We start from the raw sequence: 8,229 nt of genomic DNA on the forward strand, positions 1-8,229 counted from the left end.
AAAACATTCTTCAAAGTTTGAAACAAATTTCAATAGAGTCTCACATTTACAATTTTAAGTGATGTAGTTCAATGAAGAAAAGATTTAATGAACCCCAAGTTTTTCTTTTTTCTTCTCCTTCTTCATCTTTTTTTTTTTTAACTAAACAGGGAAACCTAAATCACATCTTAAAATCAAGATGTGGTTCAAATGGCCAAGAACATGACAATATTTGAAAAATAATGTTAACTCAATTTATCCTTTCTTTCTAAAATTTGATGTAATCAGGAAATTATTTAATATGCTTTTGTCCTTAATAATAAAACAGGCCATAAGTAGAATGTACTGAACCACAATCAATTCATTTTGTCTTCTTGCAAAATGGGGAGAAGAATGAAAAATAGGGCTCTCCAAACTGTCTAGTAAAACAGCTATCCTTCCAAACTAGCAGCTTCAATTAATTCAGTACACTGGTGCTTTGGAATTGTGGTGACATTTACTAGCACATTACCTTTCCTGGGAAATCAGCTTATTTGCAATATAAAAGAGAAAAAGGAGAAAATATGGCAAAGTTGTGTTTATGGTTTTCTTTTTCATTTGGTAAGCACGGTATTTTTCAGTGTAAATTCTCTGTAATACAAATAAATATGTGTCTCTAATCTTTGTCTACTTTTATATACTTATATTGCTTATTTATATACAGCACACACACATATATATATTAAAAATCTTGGTAGATATTTGCTTTCAAAATAAATAAATTTGATTTGTCAAATTTGTGAACTCAGCACTCCAAATCTGTTAAAGTATTCATATCTTTAAAACCTAGGAGAGCCCCTGGGTGGTTCAGTCAGTTAAGTGTCTGGCTCAGATCATGATCCCCATGTCTTGGGATAGGGTCCCATACTGGCTCCCTGCTCAGCGGGGAGTCTGCTTCTCTGTCTCCCTCTGCTGCTCTCTCTCCCTCTGCTCTCTTGCTCTTGCTCTCTCTCAAATAAATATAAAATCTTAAAAAAAAAAAAAAACCTAGGAAAGATAATTGACGCTGAGTCAGTGTGATTTCTAATCTCTAATTTGTTAATGAGATTTAATGACTATTTGACTATCTTTACCTTGTCTCTGTGCAGAATTATAAAATGGCAGGAGAGTAATTTGTTTCTTCCAACTTGACCGTGTTTGTCTTGAACATTTTTTCAACCCAAAGGAGACTGTGCCTTGTGCATTATGCCATATAATGCAGAGTGTTTAAGAATATTTTGTGGATGATTGTAGTGAAAAAAAATTTCATAGAGGAGGTAATAAAATGTCTTTGCCAAGCAAGTGATGAAAATGTTTTATACAAAGAAATTGGGGCCTGAGAAATAGAAGGAGTATTAAGAATTCCTCCTTAGACCTCATCCTTTGAAAACATTTGTTATGACTTCTAGTTTAATTATTCCTCGGTCAGATAAAGTGTGTCTTCTACAGTGAATACAAGGGCTGATTGAGTAGTTCTACTTAACAATATTCTTCTTAAGTTATTTTTTCATAAACTGGAGCCATAAATAATTAGTTAATTTTTCAGTAGACTGTAATATGATTATTCCTCAACATTAAGCAATGTCTCACATATCACTCTCACACATATATTTAAAAAGAAACACTAAGAGGAATGTGTTTTCCAAACTCTTTAATTATTTTAGATTGAACTTATATTCAATTTCGAAACTTTAATTAACAATACCACATCTTACAGATAACTTCTGAAAAATGAAGTAAATATTCTAGCTTTATATCTAGAGAGAATATTCCTACATAGATTTTTCTTAAAGCTATTCTGAGAGCTGACCCAATATGTTTTTTAAAAAATATGTTAGCTTTATTGCATCATAGTAAAAGTAATTTTAAATGTATTTGCAAATGTGCCTACAGTGTCTACAGTGAGAAAAGTTTTCAGACTTTCTTTTTGCTGCTGAGTAGGGATATAAGCTAAAGATTTCAGAGATTTTAATGTTAATATTTAAAGTAAGTCAATGAAATGAAGCAAAATAAATGGAATAAATTCCTGAAGATATTAGTTCAATATTTTATTGTATTATTTTGTTTTAATGTTATTATTCTCCTTTGTTTTCCAAGAAATTTCCATGGAATTTCATTTCCAGATAACTCATCTTAGTAACTTCTGAATTCTCTTCCATTGTTTGAATGGAGTATGCTCATTCCAGATATTGACCTTAAAAAATAATATTGTTAATAAATTGTGCTGGATCAAGTGGATATGCCCCTGATAAAAAGTTTCCATTCTACTCCTTTACTTCACTTACATCTTTTCGACATAGATAAGTTTCTGTCTACAAAGAAAAGTTTGTAACAGCTGTTAGAATGATAATATGTTCCATATTTTCTAGTATTTTAAGCTATTAATGTTAGTAAGTGCATCTATTACAAGCACCTTTAAATACGTGTCTCATTATATGCTTTAAATTTCTAGAATTTGAATTGTTAGGTTAATGGCATGGAAATATATGAGTAAACTTCTTTAGAAAAGTTGAATCTATTTACATCACCAGTAGAAGAGGTGGAGTGTGCCTGTTTGCTCACATCCTGATTAACACTGGTGAATATTTGTTTAAACATTTTCCAACTGGTAGATTAGAAATGATGTTTTTTTTGGGTTTAATTTTTGAGCTTATGTATATTTGTAACTTTTTCTTTTTATAATGGTATTTTCCTATTTTTCTCTCAAACATCCATTTTTTACCTGACTTGGAATTTGTATGAACATAGACACCCAAACTCACTCATGTGCACATATATTAAAGACACAAACTCTTTTTTTTGCAAATACTTTTTCCAGATTTCTACTTGCCTTTTAATTTGAGGCTCTATTATGTCCTATAGAAGTTTTAAATTTGATACATTATTAACATTATAGGGTATGTGGAGATCTTGACAACCATCCTAAAATTTATCTTTATATTCTCTTTAGTGCCTGGCAAATTACATGCAAATCAAATCACAGGAACTGATAAATCCCTATGAATTCCTCATGAAATAGTCCAACAATATCTATTTATGACTATGAGATACACAAAAAGAAAGATTATTACACTACTTTTTAAAAAGTAAGCCTTTACTGGAAAATAATATATATACTGTTATGTGCCCAAATCATTAGTATACAAATTTTCCCAAAATAAACTATCATCCACATTAAGAAAAAGCACAGCACATATTTCCTGAACCTTAGGAGCCCCTCTTCCAGTTACTACCCTACAAAGAGTAATCACTGTTCTGGTATATAACACCAAAGACTGATTTTCCTCTTTTTTGAGCTTTACAGTAATGGAATCAAACAGTGTGTAATCTTCTGTGTCAGGTTTCTTTCATTTTGCATTATGAATGCAAAAATCATTGTAGTTGCATAGGATTGTAGTTCTTTTATTTTTATTGCTGTAGAACATTCCTTTGGGTTACAATAATACATTTATTTATCCATTATGTAGGTTAGAGATAAGTGGTAGGTTCCAGTTTTGGCTTTGTGAACAGTACCTTTTAGGAACATCATTGAACATATATTGTAGTGAAAATATGCATACATTTGAGTTTGATATATACTTAGGAGTTAAATTGCTGAGTCATAGCATTTGTGTGCATATTCAGCATTAGTAGATACTACCAAATAGTTTTTCAAAGTGATAGCACCAGCTTATAATTCCTTTAGCAGCATATGAGAGATCCAATTTTCCACATCTTTTTAATTACTTGGTATATTCATTTTTAATTGTTTAATAACAAATTATCACAAATTTTGTATTTTAAAACAACATACATTTATTACAGTATGGTTTCTATAGGTCAAAAGTTGGGGTGTGGCTTAACTGGGTTCTCTGCTTAGGGACTCACTGGCTGTTGTCTCATCTTGAGGCTTTTTAGGGATGACTCTTCTTCCAGGGTTCTTACATTTCTGGAAGATTTCATTTCTTTGCAGCTATAGAATATGCAGCTTCCTTCTTCAAAGTCAACAATACAGAGAGATTTTCTATTCTTCAAGACCCTTTTGCAAAAACGCTTACCTGGTTAGGTTGGAACCATCCAGAAAAATTTTTTTATTAACTGATTAGAAACATTAATTATGTCTGCACAATATATTAACCTTCGCCATTTTGTATTAGGTATAAGCAAGTTACAGACCCCATCTACTGCTCAATCAAGAGGTGTGAATTACACAAAGACATGGTGACCAGATGCTGGAATCATGGTTTTGGAATTCTGCAGTTCATGTTTGGTCTTATTTCTCTTTTGAATTTTAGCCAGTATCATGACATTGCATTTTGGGTTTAATTTGCATTTTCCTGATGACATGCGGTTGAGCAACTTTTCACAATTTTTATTGTCCATTTGGACATCCTTTTTTAGTAAGTGTTTGCCAGTCTTTGCCATTTTTCTACAAATTTGACCATTACTTATTAAAGGAGCTCTCCAGTGTCTCAGTGGCTTCTTTTGCTAAATAAAAGTGCTTAATTTCAACATAACCTATCTTATTATTTTTTTCTTCATGGTTAGTGCTTTTTGCAGCCTACATAATAACTTTTTGCCTAATCCAAGGTTATATATACGGTCTTCTATATTTTCTTCTAAAAACTTTGCTTTTACTTTCCGTATTTTGATATTCATTAGTCTAGAATTGATTTGGGCATATAGTGTTGAGTTTTCTACTATGTGGATATCCTTTTATATGTCACAAAATCAGTAAATGGCCCCAGAATAATAGCTGTCAATCATCAGCTCACTCTTCTGAGTTTCTCTGCCCTTTAATACCTTAGCTCTTTTAGTTTTCAGACTTCTGTGGCTCTCCAATACATTTAACAGATAATTTTAAAATTTTACCTTGTTTTTGTAATGATTCTAAGTGGGATTCTTATCTTACTTCATCCTACTTTGAAGTAGTAATTTATAAGATTTAAAATATAAAAACACTTGCCATTTAAACTTTAAACTCTCTTCACAGTTATTAAGATCATGTCTACAAAAAAATCACAATCTAACAAATTATCAAAACTACTTTGGCATGATCAAAAACATTGCTGCCATACTGACAGGATGGTGCAATGAGCTGGCGAGTAAAATAGAAACAAAGCAAAACATGAAGCCTCCTTGTCTGGTGGTCTGGAGAAAACTTTACCATATGTTAATATATTCATTATCTATTGTTGCATAACAAATTACTACAACTTCAGCAGCTTAAAAGAACATACATTTGTTATCTCATAGTTTCTGTGCATTGGGCAACCAGGCACAGCTTAACTGGGTTCTCTGTTTCAGGATCTGCAATTAAGGTGTCATTGGGGTTGTGTTCTCATCTGGCTCGACCTAGAAGAATCTGCTTCTGAGCTCATTTAGTTGTTGGCAGAATTCATTTCATCATGGCTGCATGACTGAGGGCTCTGTTTTTTTTTTTTTTTTTTTTTTTTTTTTTTGCTAGCTATTGGCTGGAAGCTACTCTCAAGTCCTGGAGGCCAATCACAATCCCTTGCCATGTGGCCCTATGATCGGCAGTTCACAGTACGGATTTTTGCTTCTGCATGGCCAGCAGGATAGTCTTTCTAGTTGGGTAACAAAATGTCATCACAGGAGTGCCAGCCCACAACTGTTGCCATAGCCTGTTGTCTAGAATCAAATCACAGGTCCCACCCAGACTCTGGGAGAGGGGCTTTTGTAAGACCTAACATTAGGAAGTATAGATCATGGAGCTGTTTTAGAATTTGTTTACCACAGCTCCCTAAATCATAAATATGATATTATCTTCAGTGGTGTTAACATTTAAATCACACTTCTGTCTATAATAACTTTGAATGGTACATCTAGTTTTAGTATTTACTTTCTCTTCTCAGCACCTCATGGCTCTCATCAAACAGTATATTTATTCACAGCTTACTTGGATTTTATGTAACATAGAATGCTTACTTTAAAAAAATATTTGTGCATTATGCCTCTCAAGTAAATATTCTTGTATCTATTTCCCTTTCACTAGGCAAGTGCACTCCTCCCTCTGGCCTAGTGAGAGCTAATATACCCAGAGATTATATACTTATCCTCAACCTCTACCCAGTTTTGGGGGGGCAGCATCATGACTGAATAAAATAGGTGTTCAGAAAACTGCTCCCTTTTCTCAAACAAAAACCAGCTTGGTGCAATTTGTACTTTAAAGTGCCTTGTGGGATAAGGCAAAAATGAGACTTTAGCCAAGGCCACATCCTTGCCAGCTTTCTTTCCTTGTCTTATCCTGCTTCACACATTTCACTTTTCCTGAAACATTCCTTCAGTAAATAAATTTGGCTTTGGGGTACTTAGATGAACCCTCTAGTTCTTTTCCTTAGCATGTTGTTACAGTTGGCATGAAAAGAAGTTACATGATTATCTTGAAAACCTAATGAAATTAAATACCACAGGGCTAAAAAACAGAGGCATTGCAATTCTGCTCGTTAGTTTTTAACACACATACATGGCTATTTCTTAAAAAACTGTGTTTTCCCTTTATTTTAATATAGGAAAACATCTAGATATGATTACAATTGACCCCCCCCCCCCCCGAAAAATCCTGGGGTTAGGGACGCCAACCCTGTGTGGTCCAAAATTCATGCATAATTATGACTGCCCCCACATTTAACTACTAATAGCCTACTGTTGACCAGAAGCCTTACCAATAACGCAAATAGTGGATTAACACTTTTTGTGTGGTATATGTATCATATACTGTATTCTTATAATAAAGTGATTTAGAGAAAAGAATGTTATTAAGAAAATTATAAGGAAGAGAAAATACATTTATAGTACTACATTGTGTACTTGTGTGTTTTCAGGGGGAAAAACTCATATAAATGGGCCCATGCAGTTCAAACCTTATGTTGCTCAAGGATCAACTATATATGTATACTTAATAAAAAGGCATTATTCTGATTCATTAGTAACTCATTTATAGAATGCTATTTGATCCTTTGAAATGTTTTTGCTAAATTCAAGTGCCAATTAACCCACCACAACTTGTTCCTGTTAGGTTTCCAATACTTTGGTGCATCTGGGAAAAACTGAGTGATCCGGTAACATTCCTTGTTTGTGCAGTAGGTAGTGGTGATATTCATGGTATCGACAACCTGCCATGTAGCCACCAGCCCCTCACAGCAGCCATGAACAATGAACCGCTGGTACCCCTGTTCTGGTGAAAAACAGCTGACTGTCCTAGTTATAGATGTATATGTCAATTTGTTTTTCCCACCCAAGTGTAATTTTACTTTAAAATCATTAGGGATCACTCTATTTAAAATAATGTTAAAGAAAATTTTTTGTTGAGGCAAATAATTGATTTTTTAAAAAAAGGAAATAGTAGCATTAATCATGTATGTAAATCCCAATTTTAGCTATCAGGTTTGCTTAAAGCAAGGAAATTTTTGTTAATATACATATATGTAATACAACTAATGAACCAGAGATTAAAATTTAAACCATACCTGATGATCTTGAGTCTGCCTAATTTTCTTTTTCTTGCCAATGTATGTATCCTTAGGATAAACCTATATAAATGATTTAGACTTGGAAACAAACATTCCAGTTCATCTTAAATACTTTATAGATGTTTTTGTGATATACTCTCTGTATATACTTCTTTAAATAGACACGCCAACCACTTGATCATCCAAACCTGACACCTGGAAATCAATTTTCACTTTACTTTCTCCTCCTCCATCCCCTTCATCCTATGCCAGATTCTTTGTCACTAGGTTCCGTTGATTCTAATGCCCAAACATTGCTTTGTCCTCTTATTTTTTTTTATAAATGTATTTTTTTATTGATGTTCAATTGCTTTGTCCTCTTATTAATCCCCCTTGACTATCATTACTGATTAGACTATTGCTATAACTTCATTTGCTAGTCTCTCCTCCCTCCATCCCTTTATATCAAGGTTGACTTTTTTTTGTTTAACACAAAATGTGAATATGCTACTCACTTGCTTAAGACACATGAAATGTGGCATTCTACTTAGAATATGTTCAAGACTAAAATCTTTTTGTGACATATAAAACTCTTTGCAATCTGGTCTCTGCCACTCGTCTAAATTCATGCTTCGTTCCATGTTAATGGTTTTTGGTTCGTTAAACATTTCACACTTTCTCATTCCTCTATGCCCTCACACATTCAGTTACCTCTGGCTGTAATTTCTTTCTTCTATTATTTTACTAAGTGAGGTATTGTTTAACTATCATGACACCATTT

The 8,229-nt window shown here is 33.1% G+C and overlaps 1 long non-coding RNA gene across 1 annotated transcript in view; it reads left to right on the plus strand.

Annotated features, from left to right (window-relative positions):
- The window catches only part of LOC140598567 (uncharacterized), a 308,814-nt gene extending 301,344 nt beyond the window's left edge, over positions 1-7,470 (plus strand). Inside the window, exon 9 of the long non-coding RNA XR_012001017.1 lies at positions 5,444-7,470. This is a non-coding gene — a long non-coding RNA (uncharacterized lncRNA). The remainder of the gene's footprint in view (positions 1-5,443) is intronic.
- Positions 7,471-8,229: the final 759 nt, after the last annotated feature.

Source organism: Vulpes vulpes, chromosome 4 (assembly GCF_048418805.1).
Source record: "Vulpes vulpes isolate BD-2025 chromosome 4, VulVul3, whole genome shotgun sequence".
NCBI classification, from domain to species: domain Eukaryota; kingdom Metazoa; phylum Chordata; class Mammalia; order Carnivora; family Canidae; genus Vulpes; species Vulpes vulpes.